The sequence below is a fragment of the Oryx dammah genome, unplaced genomic scaffold, assembly GCF_014754425.2.
Source record: "Oryx dammah isolate SB20612 unplaced genomic scaffold, SCBI_Odam_1.1 HiC_scaffold_9, whole genome shotgun sequence".
Classification (NCBI taxonomy): Eukaryota; Metazoa; Chordata; class Mammalia; order Artiodactyla; family Bovidae; genus Oryx; species Oryx dammah.
In genome coordinates, this window is record NW_024070193.1 from 35,932,850 (window position 1) to 35,952,832 (window position 19,983).

A 19,983-nucleotide genomic window follows, 5' to 3' on the forward strand; every position below is an offset into this window, starting at 1 on the left:
AACAAGTGCCCAACAGCAGTTGGCTTCTTTGCAGATAGACAATAGAAATAAATATGAAAACTTCAAAAGAAGAGAATGAGTGTATCTAAGTAGGCGTAGGTGCGACTTTCTTTTTTTCATTTTTATTGACTCTGTTCTAGATACATGACTCCAAAGAGCATCAGAAATAGCATAGTTGAATGGACAGTATCATTTCCGTTTCTATGTGAACACAGGGAGATGAGTTGCATTTTCTTACATCTCCAATTAGTCACAGTACCTCTGTAAAAGCATTTGACTATAAATAATATTCAGGAAGAAACAAAAGGTTGTTAGTATTTTCTCATGTTGCTGACGTCCTTTTATCAGGCTGTTTTGGACTAGGTCATACGTCACAATCAAGATATATGATTGTTTTTGATAACTATTGAGATTTATCTTTTTTTTAAATTTATTTATTTTTTATTTTACTTTACAATTCTGTATTGGTTTTGCCATACATTGACATGAATCCTATCTTTTTAACTACCACCTCCATCAAGAGAAATCTCATTCCAAAGAAAATTCTTTTGGGGAAAGAAGAGATATATACCTTTACTGCTAAATTTAATTTCCAAAGTCACAACTCTAACACTTCTTAGAATGTGGACATGAACCTGGAAACTTGTGATAAGCTCTCCTGACCACCTCAATCCTAACTTACGCAGCTGCTACCTATCAAAGCAGAAAACAGTGACTTGAAAACTCCTTTTCTGTTGCCTCAAACGATAGAGTGATCCCAAGTGCATACATGACTGGGTTGTTATGCTAATGCATGAATTTAATTAATGAATTTAGTTATTCACCAGATAAAGACTGCTGTGTTCCAGACATTGTGTTAGGACATTTGACTACAATTGAGAATAAAACAAAGTTAAGTCTCTGCCGTGAAAAATATACATTCAGCCAGTGAGATGTAAAATAATACACTAAAGGAAAAATACTTATAAGAATTTGGGTGATGTTATAGAGGGGAAAAAAAGAATAGACACCATTGGGAAGGTTTGGAGGTGCTCCATAGAAAGAAAGGAAAGGGAGGGGAAATTCTCTTATAAGTGGTGATATTTAAGTAAATATTTGAAAAGTGAGAAAGGAAGTCAGCCATGTAAATAACAGGAGGAAAGTGTCACATTTGCCAACACCATGAGATGGAAAGGGCTTCCCCGATGGCTCAGTTGCTAAAGAATTTGCCTGCAATGCAGGAGACCCCAGTTCAATTCCTGGGTAAGGAAGATCCCCTGGAGAAGGGATAGGCTACCCAATCTAGTATTCTTGGGCTTCCCTTGTGGCTCAGCTGGTAAAGAATCTGCCTGCAATGCAGGAGACCTGGGTTCAGTCCCTGGGTTGGGAAGATCCCCTGGAGAAGGAAAAGGCTACCAACTCTAGTATTCTGCCTGGAGAATTCCATAGACTGTATAGTCCATGGGGTTGCAAAAAGTCGGATGCGAATGAGCGACTTTCATTTCATTCACTTCACTTCATGAGACGGTGCCACGGGGGAGGTTTGAAATTCACTGAGATCAGTGTGTTTGGAATTTAGGCTAGAAGTAGGAGAAGGTAAAAAGTCAAGAGGGACATAGCCAGGAGCTGGGTCTCATATTATGTACTGAAAACACACTTCACTTTATATAATGTACAGAAAATAAACTGTATAAAATCTTCTTAGCTGTTTGGAATATGTAGAAAAGAAAGTGAGAAAAGATTGTAAAATGTGGCTTATAATAAATAGCTAAGAAACATGATAGTATGTGTTATCATTTGGGCTTTAATCAAAGAAGTAGCATCGCTGTGATGCAAGCCATGGAATGGAGTTATTAAAAGGGGTGTGTGTGTGTGTGTGTGTGTGTGTGTGTACACACGTATGCACGCAGGCGCTCAGTCACATCCAACTCTTTGCGGACCCATGGACTGTAGCCTGCCAGGCTCCTCTGTCCATTCATTTTCAAGAATACTGCAGTGAGTTGCCATTTCCTTCTCCAGGTGATCTTCCCAAACCAGGGATCGAACCACCTCCCTTGTGTCTCCTGCATTGGCAAGAGGATTCTTTACCACCTAGCCACATGGGAAGCCCACAAGATTACATCTTGGGAAATTACTGGAAACTGGTTAAGAGGGCTACATAAGATTGTTGCCTTTGTGGCTAGTGTTGAGCCAGCAGTGAGAGAGAGGAAGGACAAACTGGAACCTCCCACGGGTTTACCCCTGCCTCCACCTTGGATGATGTGAAGTGTCTATCAGGTGCATGCACATCTGGCCCAGAGCTCAGGACAATCAAAGGAGAAGAGGTCGGAGATGGTTAGCTGTGTGTCTAGATGATGCCCTACACCATCAATATGAACCAGTGTGTCAGCCACAGTATCCATCTGAGGCATGTACCCCACACTATCTGCATGGTGTACAACTGGCTGCTGCCCCATTTCCACTGCCTAAATCTCCCATAAGTTTCTCATGTTCCAATCTGGAAACCACACAAGCAAGGGAATTTGGGGAAAGTAGCTGCCCTTTAGCAGAAGTTTGCACAGAACAAAGCCATTGCACTAAGCTAGCCCTCCTCTCCCCCAAAAAAGTCCTGATATAGAGAACAATTGTAATTAGACGGATAAACTTTTGCAGTGGTAGCTGTGTATGAGTTCATCTGTTTGGAGGGACTTGTTCTGCTAAAAAAAAAAAAAAATCTGACTCTCACATACATACTGTTTGTTCTCTCTTCAAATTTCACTGGAAGACAAATTCTCATATTCACATAAACTTTTGTTTTGATAACGTATGGTGCTGTTAATAAGCTAAAAATCGACCTTCATAAAATCTTCACTTTGAGCTCCAAGAAATGGAAGGTAAAATGTCATGTTTAAGAACACACAAAATGAAATCTGAAAAGCTATCATATTTGGAACAATCCACAGGCCCAGTGGTTTTCAAATGTCTGTTCTCATAGCTGAGAGGGTCCCTTTGTATAGAATATAAAAATAAGGAGAGAGAAAAGCCTAATAACTCTAATTGAGGCAAACGTAGGGGATTGATTGGCACCTGTCCTTTCCCCTTCTGGAGCCCCTGAAAGGACTCTTACAGAATAAGCAGAATACAAATATGAGATATCTCAAGGTTGCCTCTGTCGCATTCTCTCTCCATTTGAGCCAAGACTTAGTACCTCATTTGTAGCCTCAAGATATAGGCAACTATTACACAGCATGCAAATGGAAAATGGAAGTTTCTTTAAAGATTCTAAGTGGAGAGAAGGAAAATTGTTAGTCCTGCACACCAATGGCAATGTTGCATTAAAATACTCTTTAAGGGATGGGAGGCAAGAGAAGGGTCAGAGATTGTGAGGTACAAACTACTATGTACAAAATAAATAAGCTACAAGGATATATTTATTGCTAGACACAGGAGTACAGCCAATACTTTCTAATAAATTTAAAAGAAGAAGAAGAATCTCTAAAAATATTGAATCATTATGCTGTACATTTGAAACCAATATAATTAACTACACTTAAGTTTAAATGGAGAAGGAAATGGCAACCCACTCCAGTATTCTTGCCTGAAGAATTCCATGGACAGAGGAGCCTGGAGGGTACAGTCCATGGGATCACAGAGTCATATACGACTGAAACAACTTGGTATGCACACATGCACTTCAATTTTTAAAATACCCTTTAAGCAGTTTCCCTCCAGATTATCTCTGCCTTACTTCCCTTTCATCCTTTGCAACATATTTCCTCTCAAAATTCCTTTTATTGTTCTGAATAACAACTGTGTTTATTAAGAACTTAGTGCAATAAATACCTACAATTAGTTTTAAGCTATCCTTCTAAATAGTAATGTATGTGTTAGTCACTCAGTCGTGTCCAACTCTTTGTGACCCCACGAACCATAGCCCACCAGGATCCTCTGTCCATGGAATTCTCCAGGCAAGAATACTGGAGTGGGTAGCCATCCCCTTTTCCAGGGGATCTTCCTGACCCAGATATTGAATCTAGGCATTCTGCATTGTAGTTAGAATCCTTATCATTGGGCCACCAAGGAAGCCGTTTAAATAGCAATAGCAATCATTTATTGGATGTGGCTGCCGTCCATGGGGTCGCACAGAGTCAGACACGACTGAAGCGACTTAGCAGCGGCAGCAGCAGCAGCAGTATATTCCAGGCACTGTACTAATGGCTTTACATGAATTTATCCCTTTGTAGCCTCAAAACGGCCTTCCCTGGTAGCTCAGGTGGTAAAGAATCACCGCATGAAATGCAGGAGACCCCAGTTTGATTCCTGGGTTGGGAAGATCTCCTGGAGGAGGGCATGGAAACCCATCTAGCTTTCTTGCCTGGAGAATCCCCATGGACAAAGGAGCCTGGTGGGTTACATTTCATGGGGTTGCAAAGAGTCAGACACAACTGAGCAACTAAGCACAGCACAGCACAGCCTCAAAACAATTCCATAAAGTAGTTACTATTATTTGCCCTTATGTTATAGACAGGGAAGCTGAGGCAAAAATAGTTTATAAGCAATTTGTAAATGGTTATTCAGGTAATTCAGGTAAGGCCTTACAAATAGCTGTGAAAGAAGAGAAGCGAAAAGCAAAGGACAAAATGAAAGGTATAAGCATCTGAATGCAGAGTTCCAAAGAATAGCAAGGAGAGATAAGAAAGCCTTCCTCAGCGATCAATGCAAAGAAATAGAGATTCCTCGGGCTTCCCTGGTGGCTCAGAGGTTAAAGCGTCTACCTGGAATGCGGGAGACCTGGGTTCAATCCCTGGGTCGGGAAGATCCCCTGGAGAAGGAAATGGCAACCCACTCCAGTACTCTTGCTTGGAGAATCCCATCGAGGGAGGAGCCTGGTGGGCTACAGTCCATGGGGTCGCAAAGAGTCGGACACGACTGAGCAACTTCACTTTCACTTTCAATTTCAAGAAAATTAGAGACACCAAGGGAATATTTCATGTAAAGATGGGCTCGATAAAGGACAGAAATTGTATGGAACTAACAGAAGCAGAAGATATTAAGAAGAGGTAGTAAGAATACACAGAAGAACTGTACAAAAAAGACCTTCACGACCCAGATAATCATGATGGTGTGATCACTCACCTAGAGCCAGACGTCCTGGAATGTGAAGTCAAGTGGGCCTTAGAAAGCATCACTACGAACAAAGCTAGTGGAGGTGATGGAATTCCACTTGAGCTGTTTCAAATCCTGAAAGATGATGCTGTGAAAGTGTTGCACTCAATATGCCAGCAAATTTGGAAAACTCAGCAGTGGCCAAAGGACTGGAAAAGGCCAGTTTTCATTCCAATCCCTAAGAAAGGCAATGCCAAAGAATGCTCAAACTACTGCACAATTGTACTCATCTCACACACTAGTAAAGTAATTCTCAAAATTCTCCAAGCCAGGCTTCAGCAATACGTGAACCGTGAACTTCCAGATGTTCAAGCTGGTTTTAGAAAAGGCAGAGGAACCAGAGATCAAATTGCCATCATCCACTGGATCATGGAAAACGCAAGAGAGTTCCAGAAAAACATCTATTTCTGCTTTATTGACTATGCCAAAGCCTTTGACTGTGTGAATCACAATAAACTGTGGAAAATTCTGAGAGAGACGGCCATACCAGACCACCTGACCTGCCTCTTGAGAAATCTGTATGCAGGACAGGAAGCAACAGTTAGAACTGGACATGGAACAACAGACTGGTTCCAAAAAGGAAAAGGAGTACGTCAAGGCTGTATATTGTCACCCTGCTTATTTAACATACATGCATAGTACATCATGAGAAACGCTGGGCAGGAAGAAGCACAGACTGGAATCAAGATTGCTGGGAGAAATATCAATAACCTCAGATATGCAGATGACACCACCCTTATGGCAGAAAGTGAAGAGGAACTAAAAAGCCTCTTGATGAAAGTGAAAGAGGAGAGTGAAAAAGTTGGCTTAAAGCTCAATATTCCAAAAAATAAGATCATGGCATCTGGTCCCATCATTTCATGGGAAATAGATAGGGAAAAAGTGGAAACAGTGTCAGACTTTATTTTGGGGGGCTCCAAAATCACTGCAGATGGTGATTGCAGCCATGAAATTAAAAGACGACTCCTTGGGAGGAAAGTTATGACCAACCTAGATAGCATATTCAAAAGCAGAGACATTACTTTGCCAACAAAGGTCCATATAGTCAAGGCTATGGTTTTTCCCGTGGTCATGTATGGATATAGAGTTGGACTGTGAAGAAAGCTGAGCATCGAAGAATTGATGCTTTGAACTGTGGTGTTGGAGAACACTCTTGAGAGTCCCTTGGACTGCAAGGAGATCCAACCAGTCCATCCTAAAGGAGATCAGCCCTGGGTGTTCTTTGGAAGGACTGATGCTAAAGCTGAAACTCCAGTACTTTGGGCACCTCATGCAAAGAGTTGACTCATTGGAAAAGACTCTGATGCTGGGAGGGATTGGGGGCAGGAGGTGAAGGGGATGACAGAGGATGAGATGGCTGGATGGCATCACCGACTCGATGGACATGAGTTTGGGTGAACTCCCGGAGTTGGTGATGGACAGGGAGGCCTGGCATTCTGCAATTCATGGGTTGCAAAGAGTCGGACATGACTGAGCAACTGAACTGAATTCAAGTAATTCAGATGGTTAAGCAGTATCACCAACTCAGTGAACATGAGTCTGAGCAAACTCCAGGAGGTAGTGAAGGACAGAGAAGCCTGGTGTGCTGCAGTCCATGGGGTCGGACATAACTTAGTGACTGAGAAGCAGCAACAACCATATTCAGGTAATAAGTGGGAGAGCCAGGACAAACATTTCAGGCTAACTTCAGGCTGACTTCTTCCAACGAAAGATAATTACCAAGAGATATATTGTTATTGACCACGGTTTTTAATAACCTTATGCATCACCAACCACAAAAGATGATCAAAGTATGCACCGAACAAAACCAGTCACCTCCTGGGGAGAAGGGGATTACAATGTTTATTGAAGAAATGTTTGGGTGGCCAAAAAAAATCCATTCATTTATTTCTTATGAAAAACTATGAATGAACTTTTTGGCCCACCCAATGCAATTATTTCCTACGATGTTACAGCTGTTTGAAATCCACTAATCTTCTGATTTTCATTTGTAAAAATCAAAATGTTTCATCAACAACCACTTATTAAACTGAGTAGCTATATTTTCCAAAGATTTTTGCAACATCTCCCACCCCATAGATGCTATTACAATGTGACTTTGACATCCCGCCCACAAGGAAACAAGATATGTTTTATCGTCCTTAATCTAGGTAGGCTTGTGTAACTATGATTACAGTAATATTATGCATCTTTCATGGACAACTTTGACTTGGTTCTGGGGGCACTTGCTCTTGGAAATCAGCTGCCATTCTGTGAAGAAACCCAGAGTGATTCACCTAGACAGCCCATGTAGAATGGCTATACATGGGCTGGTTAATAGTGATCTGAGAGCCCAATTAACAGCCAGTGTCAACAACCAGACATGTGACTAAATATGCCTCTGGATGATTTCTGTCTTGAATGTTCAAGTCAGCCCTAGTCTTTAAGAATACCCAGCTGAGATTTCTGATACAGAGACAAGCAGTACAGGTTATATCCTATCCAAACCCCTGACCCACATCTGAGCAGGATGCCATGGGTATTTTATACCACAGAGTGGTGTTGGCTGAAACCTAAAATGAGAAAAGAGGTTCAAAGAAGAAGTGAGACTCATAAGCCTTAGAACCCACACTCAGTATGCTCTCCAAAAGTTAATTGAATTCAACAGCAGCATAGCAACAAAAGCCAGTACATCTTGATAGACTACAGTACTTTCTCCAATTAGACTGAAAAGTAATGAAAAAAAAAATTTTTAAGGAGATTTTTGCTTTAGCAGTTATTAAAATTCATAGTAACCAGGAGTTTTAAAATATACAAAATATGCTACTAGTTTCTTAAAAATAGTTTTCTCTCATGAATAAGTTAAATATTCTTCCAAATATTTAATTTATACTTTCACAGTATTTTTTAAATCTTTTTTGAAGTATAGTCACTTTACAATGTTGTCTTAGTTTCTGCTGTACAGCAATCTTGACTTTTTGCTTTCACTCTATGTGCTTTCTATATTGATTTTTTCTCTGTATTCTGTTTATTCCATCTTTTCCAGTCAAGAAGTCTTACCTGGCTTTCTTTTCTGGCCTGTGTGGAAAATACATGTAGCAAAACCAGTTTTTCAAACCTGGCATCTTTCTGGGTAACAGATTCTGCTCTACTTCCCTGTCCCCATTGAGAATCACTGCTTCATGGCACAGCTTCAGAAATCATTTTTATACTTGTAAAAAGATAAATACTAGCTTACTCCACATCCAAATTATGATGATATTCTAATTAGTTGAATCCAAATTAGCCATCTATTATTCTCTCTCAAACTCCCTGTCATCCTCTACTATTTCTGAACAAACATCAATTGTGCCAATATCTTGAGCAGTGTCAATCTAAACTGAACTGGTTCCAACTTCTTTAATATCATCACCAACTGTCTTATTAATTAATTAATGATGCTGTGAATAATAAACTACTAGTGTTGTTAAACCAGGCAAAAAGCAGTAGGCATGCAGCAGCAGCAAGCACTCTAGCATACCAGAGCATCTATCTACTGGCTAGAAGAAGGTGAACATTCCCACCAGGCCTTAGAAAGAGCAAGAACATAAAATAATAATTCATCACAACTGGGGACAACATTGCTGATTAAATTCATTGGAGGTGAGACAGGTTATTAGAGTGGATTCTCTTCAAGTGAAGGCCAATGTTTCCTCCTACCAATAGTGTAATGAGGGATATGACTGACTCTTCTCATGTTTGTTTAGAGCACCTCTCAGAAATTGGGTATAAATGTAGTTCATTGGACAAGCCACACAATAAATAGGTTTTACCGTCTGTTCTGTCAGCTTTATGATGCTGAAAGTAAAGGTAGAACAAGAAGAGTGAGTATTGGGGATAAAATAGAGTGAGAAATATGAGACCAACAAAGCCATCCTTGTTGAAAAGAGCTTTTACTCAAGAGTATTGAATGGCACACTTATTTTTTTTCCCTCCTCTAGTCCAGGTGAACACAGTCTGAAGAGACAGTCATTGCTTGAAATGATTGATGTTATTTCTTCAAGTTTGTCACCATTACCACAAGTATGATCTGGATTACTTTGTTTGCTCAGCTGTTCCTGGTCTGCTCCTCTTGCCTCAAACCAAGCAAAATGAGAGGTGCACAGATCATAGGATCCATTGACTGCCTGATGGGGCCCCACATTCAGGCCTCCCCCTCCTCTCCTCATCCATCTCCGTTGTCTTTGCAAGAAGTTATCCATCTCCAACAGTACATGCCACTCTCAAGCTGTACAATCCAGCAGTGTCTTCTGAGGATGCTGGCTTACTGTGATTAAAGATCTCTTTGTTCATTCAAGGAGAGGGGTGAGGTAGGTTAGAGAAGGTGGTTGGCATTTTTTTTAGGATCTGTTCTGCAAAAGGAACAATGCTTCTTTTTCTTTACATATATTATTATTCTATTTGAATCTTGCAAAAATCTGTGAGTATCTTTTTTTCATTTCATAAATAAAGAAACTGAGGCTCATAAATGATGACTACTTTGTCAAGAGCTAATTAGGTTCTAGTAACAGAACTCTAATCTCCAAGAACACAGGCAGAAAGCCATTGTGTACCCAGGGTCTAGTCTGACACCCAGCATACAGTAGGCACTAAAATATGTCAAGTAATTAATGCATGAATAAATAAATGAGCAAATGAAGTGGCAAGGCTAACATTTGTACCCAGGACTCTGATCCCAAAGCCCATTAGATTCATGTGACTGACAAAAGGAAAGCAACACCACAAACTACAAAATTAATGTTCTTTGTGGGGAAGAAAGAAAAAACAGCATTCATTATGAGACAACCTCATTTGATGAACTTTTTGAGTTTTACATCTTTTTAATGTGCAGAACGAATCTATGACTCATCATTTCTCATTTTTTATCTTTTGTGTTATTGTTTTTCTGTATATGGGGCTGCGGCTTGTTGTTAGACATCTGGGCAGAAGAGTTGAGCTAATGTTGTAAGTAAAACACTTAAATTAAAACTTCAAATATCTCCTCAACTTATAATTAAATGTACCATATGGGCCTATTTTACTGAAAGTCAGGGCCTAATTTAATGTTTTCCTTTTTCAGCAACAAATTTTATTGGCTTGTTCTCAATCATTTTTATGTCAAGAAAACAATTACAACCCAGGCAATATTTTGTGATTATTAGACAGAAACAATCTCTTACCTGGGGATAAAAATATTGGTTTTGGTGTGGATATATCATTACTTAAGATTATTCAGGAATAAAAATATAGTTGCTAAGCTTAATAAGTGTTATGTCATTGTATGAAAAGTTCGCACATTTCTCCAGGTTTCATCATCCAACTTTCTATTTAATTTGAATACAATCTGAAACAAAATGCTGATTTTTGCACAATTTAACAAATATAGTTAAGCATTACTTAAGGTGTCATAAAATGCCCAGTAAGCAAGTTGCAAATACAAGGCAATTCTTACCATCTGAAAAAGTTTCTATGCTCTTGTCAACTTTCCTAAATGAGGCAAGTGGGGTGTGCTGAGGGTGAATTAATTTTTAAAGGTAATAGCCTTTGAAACAGGTAATTCCAATTTTCTGTCCACCTTGTTCTAGACCTTCAGATATGTTCAACTATGGTCGAGTTAATCTAAGCCATCTTGCTTTTAAAAAGCCATAGTTCATAATCTTCCCCACCTAATATATTTTATGTACAACTTTTTCCAAACATTCAGTTCAGTTCAGTTCAGTCGCTTAGTCGTGTCCAACTCTTTGCAACCCCATGAATTGCAGCACGCCAGGCCTCCCTGTCCATCACCAACTCACCCAAACTCTTGTCCATAGTCGGTGATGCCATCCAGCCATCTCATCCTCTGTCATCCCCTTCTCCTCCTGGCCTCAATCCCTCCCAGCATCAGAGTCTTTTCCAATGAGTCAACTCTTTGCATGAGATGGCCAAAGTATTGGAGTTTCAGCTTTAGCATCAGTCCTTCCAAAGAACACCCAGGACTGATCTCCTTTCGAATGGATTGGTTGGATATCCTTGCAGTCCAAGGGATTCTCAAGAGTCTTCTCCAACACATGAGTCTCCAACTAAATGGGTATCTGTCAATATGCCTTATTGCCTAAACTTCACAGCTATTCATTTTAAAATGCTTATTAGGCTTTCTCTGTTCCAAGGATAGCTTTTCTATCAAAGTAACACAATCTCTTCCCTTCAGAAACACATAATCTAAGGCTGGGGGCCCAACGTTTTTGGCACCAGGGTCTGGTTTTGTGAAAGACAATTTTTTTCACGGACTTGAGGGTGGGGGTGATCTTGAGATGATTCAATATTGTATTCACTGTGCATTTTTTTATTATTATTTTTACATTATGTTCACCTCGGATCATCAGGCACTAGATCCCAGAGACTGGAAACACACATTTTCAAGGATCTCATAACCCCAGAGAGAGAATGAAAATGTGGGGCAAATTGACTATATTGGCAGATGTAAAAGAAAATACTGTGCACAGAGGATTCACTTAGAGATGCTTGAACTTTGAATTGAAAACCAAGATTTAGAGTGAGTAAATAATTTACCCTCTGCCCACATTGAGAGACTTCCCTGGTGGTTCAGACGGTAAAGCGTCTGCCTGCAATGCGGGAGACCTGGGTTTGATCCCTGGGTGGGGAAGATCCCCTGGAGAAGGAAATGGCAACCCACTCCAGTACTCTTGCCTGGAATATTCCATGGACAGTGGAGCCTTGTAGGCTACAGTCCTTGGGGTTGCAAAGAGTCAGACACGACTGAACGACTTCACTTCACTTCACATTGTAGAATCATATGTACATGTATGAATAAATACATAAAGTGGATCTAACTCCAGGTATTGACAATAGGAGTCATCAAGACAGTAAGGTGAAAAAGCAGGCTATATTCACCCAACAAATATTTATGTACCAGGTACTCCTCTAAATTCTGAATATATCTAGAACCAACAAAGCCCATGCTCTCATGCAGCTTAAATTCAGCTAGAAGACAATTCATGTAAAAAATAATTAAAAACTGTGTATATGCCTATGAGTAATTCTATTCATATCAGTGAGTAGTAAGAGCCCTAGGGGACACTCCTTATACAGCTAAGTGGTGGCCTCTGGACAGCAAAGTAGAAGTGAGGAGGCGGTGATGGCAACTTTGACATTGTTTTTATATTGGTATATTGTTTGAATATTTTGAAATAAAAATGTATTCCTGTCTCACTTGTACTTGAAAACAAAACAATAATGAGAAAAGTAAAGCAAAAGAAATAAGCAGAGAGAATGCATTTTGTACACAGGGGAAATTTTGAGCAAGATTTGAAGATGGAAATGAAAGCTAGGAGCTTGTCAGAGTTTACAAGGTATATGACCTAAGACTTCCCATAATCCCCAAATTGCCAACATGGTCAAGTTCTTCCTGATCCATGGATCCATAGAGAGACATGTGCCATTCACAGTGCATAACATCAAATCCTTAGTTTGCTACCATTTCAGTTTTCATTGTTTTATATCTCACCTGATGGACCTTAAAAAAGAAAAGAAAGAAAGATTATCGGAATTCCCTGGCAGTCCAGTGGTTAAGATATTTTGCTTTCATTTCTGGGGTCATGGGTTCAATCCCTAGTCTAGAAACCAAGATCCTACAAGCTGTGTGGTTTGGCCAAAATATAGAAATAAAATTATATGTATATAACACACGCACGCACACATGCACACACACATGGGCTTCCCAGGTGGCTCAGTGGGTAAAGAATCCATCAGCAATGCCAGAGACATAGGTTCCATTACTGGATTGGAAAGATTCTCTGGAGGAGGGCTTGGCAACCCACTCCAGCATTCTTGCCTGGAGAATCCCATGGACAGAGGAGCCTGGCGGGCTATAGTCCATATGTTCTCAAAGAGTTAGGCATGATGAAAGCAACTTAGTGTGCATACACACACACTGCTGAGTAAATGACTGGCTTGGAACACATGCCTTGTAAGGAGCATCAGGAATAATTCAGATTCATAATGTGTATCAGTGATCATTCAGAAATAGTTGAAATGATTCATGTTGAACTTGCTAAGTCACATGCCCACTCTATTTTAAAAAAATGAGAAGAAGGCAGATTTTGTCTGGAAAGAGCATTCATTTTGATTCTACTGGGCTTCTGAAAGATTTGGAAGGCCTGACAGTAGGGTGGAAGCATGCAGGTACAATCAATAAATGGCCCAGTGCAAAAGCAAGTTAAAAAATGAAAAACTATGTCAATCAACCAGGCGATATTGCTGGACCACACCATGTGTGGAAACACCTTTGTGTCAGTGTTGGAAAGGAAAACTCATGGATTTCTGTCTTTATGGTGTTACATTTTGACCTTTTTGTTCTGGCATTATTGAAGAGTAGCATAGGACACAAGATTAGATTATGGTGATAATCTAATCTCTGGTGATAAGCCTATGTCTCTGATGAATGCAGAATTCTTTCCAGCAGCCAGTGGTCCATATGTGGAACTTTCTGGCATCATGTCAGGGGTGGAATAGTCTCTCCATAGTAAGGAAGTTCTGTCTCAGGGCTTACTGTAAGTGCTTTGAATATGGGAGCATCAAGCAGCCCTAGTAGGAAGTGCTCTCGTTCATGAGACCAACCCAGGACACAGAAGGCTGCAAGCTACTCAGTGAGTGAAGTTCCAGTTCACTTTTTTTTTTTTTTTAATGTTTCTTTATTGTGGTAAAAGTCACACAAAATAAAGCACACTATTTTAACCTTATTTAACTGTATAGTTCAGTGACACAAAGTACAGACTTGGGTGGTGGCTGAGGGATGGAGGCTTTCCAGGCAAAATCCCCAGCAAAGCTGGACTTTTCTAGCTAGGAACTCTTTTCCTAGCCAGGAAGAAAGCAGAGTCAGGGAGGCCTGAGGGCTGGGTGGGCCATCCCAGCTGCTCCACGGCCCACCTCAGTGTTCTCATCTCCTAGGGTGGAGGCAGAAGGCGCCTTCCTCTCCACAAACACATCAGCCATCTCCCCAATTTTTCACTTTTGAACTGAAACTATGTCCCCACTAAACACTAAATCTCCACCCTGACCCCACCCCTGGCCCCTGGTATATACCAATGTAAAATTCCAGTTCATTTTTACTCTGTGGGTGGGGAGGACCTTACATAAATATCTAAAATACAAGTTCCTAGTTTTCTTGTGTCAAAATAAAGATACATGAACAGTTCCCGAAAGCTCAAAGTTACCATTTAGCCACCTTGCATATTTTATTTCATAGGAGTCAGGACTTGATGTTTATTTCCTCCCTTCAGTTCAATTCTGTCGCTCAGTCGTGTCCAGCTCTTTCCGACCTCACGAATCGCAGCACGCCAGGCCTCCCTGTCCATCACCAACTCCCGGTGTTCACTCAGACTCACGTCCATCGAGTCCGTGATGCCATCCAGCCATCTCATCCTCTGTCGTCCCCTTCTCCTCCTGACCCCAATCCCTCCCAGCATCAGTCTTTTCCAATTAGTCAACTCTCCACATGAGATGGCCAAAGTACTGGAGTTTCAGCTTCAGCATCAGTCCTTCCAAAGAAATTCCAGGGCTGATTTCCTCCCTTAAATCATCATAATAGATGCATTTTAAGGTTTTTAATAATTTTTGAGGAGATGTTTTTGAACTGTGGGACAAGTTTTACAGCCTTTTTAAAATTGACTTCACAATAGTTCCTCACATACAGTATATAGACAATTGGAAAATTGAGAAGAAAGCATTTGAAAGGCACTTAGGAATATTGGAAAATCACCAAAAAATGGCAGCTTAAATATTTATTCAATGTATTATCAAAACTGATTGGTACTTTATGAGCAATTCACCAAATTTTAAAACATCCCTTATTTCTTCATTTTGTCCTCTCAGTTCTTATGCCCTATTCTCAGAATATAAGGTATTTCTTTACCAACAATGTGTTATTTGAATATGCAACTGTCTCCTAATATTTTTTGTTCACCTTATCAACTCCAGCATTTCTATTCCTCACCAGCCACACACAAATGGCTGAGATAAGAGAACTGGAAGATCCATTACGTGCTTTGTTAGTGTGTGAAGTTCAGATGTATAGGTCCATAATCAAAATAGACTGGAAAGTCACAGCAGTACACCATTGTGATAGCCTCGGATACTCCATTAAAATACTTCTTGAAGCTCAATTGGCCTATTTGCCTTCTCTTTTCAGATCAGATTTCAGATAATTTATATACAAAAACCCTTCACACAGCACACTTTCTTCTAGACGTAGAAACCACTACTCACCTTATACATTTTCTTATAACAATACTTTACCCACAGAAATCTCCACAGTAACTTGAAATGGTTTGAACCTTTTTTGTTTTCATCATCCTGGTAGAGAACAAGTTTTAGAGCATGTGAAAAATAACATTTTGATGAAATTATAAAATACCTTTAAAGTTTGATCATGTAAGTCCTCATGAAAAAATTATCTTTAATAGTATAAATATATATGTGCAAATATATAAATATAAACCACCAAGATCATACTACTAGTGAGAAATGAATATAAATCTTATTGAATATTTCTTTCTAAGATGTATCAGAATATTAATAGGGTACTTATTTCATTTGTTTCAAAATCAGAATGTTAAGGAATTTCCTCTTCTTCAAATGCAAAAAAATTTTTCAATAGCATGAATATGATACTGCCCTTGCATAAAGTAGAATTTTAAAGCACCTTATCTTTGCATTTATACAAATAATATGCTTACTAATGAGCGAAATGACACAGAACATGAAAAGTTGATTTGACAGGACTACTGAGAACAGTAATAAATATTTGTTGCAAATCATAAGACAGACAGTCTTTGTTAAAAATTTCCCATGGACTAAAGTGAATTAAGCTAAATATCTACATTTTGAATCAAGCTGACAGATGAGACACTTTCTAAAAACCTGGGGCCCCTTCTAGAATGAAAATTTTCACTTTGTACATTCACTGATTAAAATTGGCAGTGTCTTTCACAACTGCTGTTTCAATTAATCTATGAAAGTAGATGTAAGTATAAAAAGTAGAACAAGCATGTCAGGAGCCTTGACAAGTGCCCTGGGTTGAGCTATTTTCTTTTTCCATAAGGTCTTCTGAATTAACTTAGTCTCTGGGAAATAACTTTGTTTGTCAAGGGAAGCTTGTGCATAATTACATTTAAGTATCAATAGTTTCCTTTTTTGGAGAAGGCAATGGCAACCCACTCCAGTACTCTTGCCTGGCAAATCCCATGGATGCAGGAGCCTGGTAGGCAGCAGTCCATGGGGTCGCTAGGAGTCGGACATGACTGAGCGATTTCACTTTCAATTTTCACTTTCATGCATTGGAGAAGGAAATGGCAACCCACTCCAGTGTTCTTGCCTGAAGAATCCCAGGGATGGGGGAGCCTGGTGGGCTGCCATCTATGGGGTCGCACAAAGTCAGACACCACTGAAGCAACTTAGCAGCAGCAGCAGCAGTTTCCTTTTTAGAGACACACGAAGATTATTCAATATTTTATTTACATACTTAAAATGGATTAGCATTGTCAAAAGAGCAGGTTTGCTGTACGGTGACTTTTCAGGAGCACTTTTAATGTCATTTTTTCAATTAAATGGGCATATATTATATGCACTTACTATATGTAACAAACATGCAATAATAATATGAGAAGAAGGAAGGAATAGTCATAAAGATGAACAAGACCTAACACCAGTCCCAACATAAAGAATGTTTTAAAAATAGGATAGTTTTAAGAAGAACTACCATGATTGCAAACTCAATTCTTCTCATGAATTAGAATTTCACAATGTAAATTCATTTTCCTTTAAGCTGTACGTATGCTTAAAAATTTGTGGAGAACCCTATTATTTCTGTAGCTTGTTAGCTAACTTTCTCGAAAGGAAGACTTTGTGGAAGCATATTTGGGCTTTCTCTTTATTCTCTGTGGTGCTTCCCCTGATATATGGAATGAAAGTATTCATCCAGAAGTGAGGGTGCTTGCAACACATATTTATTGAGCACCTACTGTGTTCCAGAAATGCGGTGTTCAGTTTTCAATTAAGTCATTTGCAACCTGGAATCTACCACTAATTAATAATTTGAAATTAAAAATAAGTCAGCACACACAGGATATCCTGTCATCGCTACTTTCATTCTCTCTAAATTAATGAATATTTGAATATAGCTAGATATCACTGAAATAAAAAATTACAGTTCTTATGCTATTGCAAATTACATCATTTGATCAAGAATCTTCGGAGGAAATGTGAATTAAAGTAAGCTGGGGAATGCATCTGTTTGCAGTAGGTGGCTCAGGATTATTTGAATACATTACTGATATTGTTTCCGATCAAATAGTTGTGATGATTACACAGGGCAGTTGGAACAATTCCATAGATGTTATCTTATAAACTTCACTGTGTCCAAATTGAGTTACTCTCCAATATTTTCTTTAATAGACTATAATGTATCTTTTCCTCATTTTCAGCAGCTATGTTTTGTCCCAGTGTGAATATGATCTAAGGATCAATTTCATTAATCTAGCCCTTTAACCATTTTAACCACTTAATTAAATCATCATGAAGTGTACTGCTTTCCTCTGAGAATAAGATCCCTTTCCTTAGCCTTTCTCCTCAACATACTAAATCTCTGAAATAGTCACCTTCATGGTATTTGCTAAATGGTATATTTTCCAAATCTATTTTCTTTTCCTTAAGGAATTCTGTAATGACCAATCCAATACTTCCTCTAGGTCAGGTCAAATTGATAACAATGCCCTAAATTTGATTTATTATCTATTTTGCAAAAATCACAACCAAGACTTCTCCTTTCTTTGTTCCTGCCACCTCAAGCTGCATTGCAAGCTTTGGAAATTTCCCCACTATTGGGTTTTAGGTTTCCTTTTTTTGTCATATGCTGACTTTCCAGTTAAGTATCTTGCTCTAAGCCTGTTTACATTGTGTTATAAATATGTTTGTCGCTCCTTGGTCCAGTAACCAAGTGACACAAATTTGTAGCTCCCCTGAAGCCACCATTTCTCATTAAGAAAAAATAATAACCTAAGTGAAATTAGATGACAGTATAGAAACTTAGTTTCACTTCTGAAAAAATGACTATATTTTTTAGACTCTCTGTCTTAAGCTTTCTTTTCATAAAATGTATCTCTGAATTCATTTAAAGACAAATAACAAAAATAGCAACAAAAATCAGTCATTTCAAGAAAAAAAACAGTAATTACAATATCTGGAAATAGAGTACAATATTTTTGTCCCACACTTATCAACAATAATTTTTATCTATATAGTCTAGAGCAATGATGGTAATGTTCTTTGCCTGTCCTAGTCAATGTGATAACGACTACCCATATATGGCTATTGAAGAATTGACATGTGGCTTGTGTACATGAGGAACCAAATTTTTAATTGCATGTGATTTTAAACAATTTAAATGGCCACATGTGGCTAGTGACTAGTATATTGGACAACACAGGTCTAAAATGTGAACATAATGGGCACTTTTGAAATCATTATTCAAATTATAATTTGGCATGTTATTTTTGTCTTTTAAACAGAAAGTCTAATCATTCTTTAACATAATCACAATAGTGTGTTTACCCTAAACATTCCTATGTGTCTTAAAAGGACAAATGTTTAAAAATTTATAATAATAGATCTTCACTCTATCACTAAATTTTCACAACAACACTCTTAAGAACTCCTTGAAGCCTATTTTACAGATAAAGAAACTAAAACTTAGATACAGGGTACAGGATGCTTGGGGCTGGTGCACTGGGATGACCCAGAGAGATGATATGGGGAGGGAGGTGGGAGGGGGGTTCAAAATTGGGAACTCATGTACACCCGTGGTGGATTCATGTCAAGTATGAAAAAACCAATACAGTTTTGTAAAGTAAAATAAAGTAAAAAAAAAAAAAAAGAAAGAAACTAAAACTTAGAAAAGTCTTTTTCCTAAAGTCACATAATTTTAATATAGCAGAACCTAATTGGAATCCTTATGCTTCCAATTCCAAGTTGTAATATCTTAAACAACTCTAATGTGAATTTTTACTGGCTGCTATTTTTCAGACTTTGCTTTGTAGACAATAGACAGAACTGAAAAGAAAATATTAATTTCCCCTGACACTAAGGAGAGGTAATATGAAAATACTACCCATCTTTTAAAAGATGCCTGCTTCTTGGAAGAAAAGCTATACCAACCTAGATAGCATATTAAAGAGCAGAGACATTATGTTGCTGAGAAAGGTCCATCTAGTCAAAGCTATGGTTTTTCCAGTAGTTATGCATGGATATGAGAGTTGGACTGTAAGATAAGGAAAGCTGAGCAGAAAATAATTGATGCTTTCGAACAGTGGTATTGGAGAAGACTCTTGAGAGTCCCTTGGACTGCAAAGAGGTCCAACCAGTCCACCCTAAAGGAGATCAGTCCTGAATATTCATTGGAAGGACTGATGCTAAAGCTGAAGCTCCAATACTTTGGCCACCTGATGTGAAGAACTGACTCAATGGAAAAGACCCTGATGCTGGGAAAGATTGAGAGCAGGAGGAGAAGGGGACAACAGAGGATGAGATGGCTGGATGGCATCACTGACTCAACTCAATGGACATGAGTTTGAGCAAGCTCTGGAAGTTGGTGATAGACAGGGAAGCCTGGTGTGCTGCAGTCCATGGGATTGCAAAGAGTTGGACACAACTGAGTGACTGAACTGAAGTGAACTGAACATATTTTTTATAGCAAGCCCATCCAAAGGTCTAAATCTAAACAAACACATAAATTCAAATTCTGCACACATAGAGCTAGACACAAAGTCTAAAATAATAAGTATTTCTTAGAACTTCATTCCTTAGAAA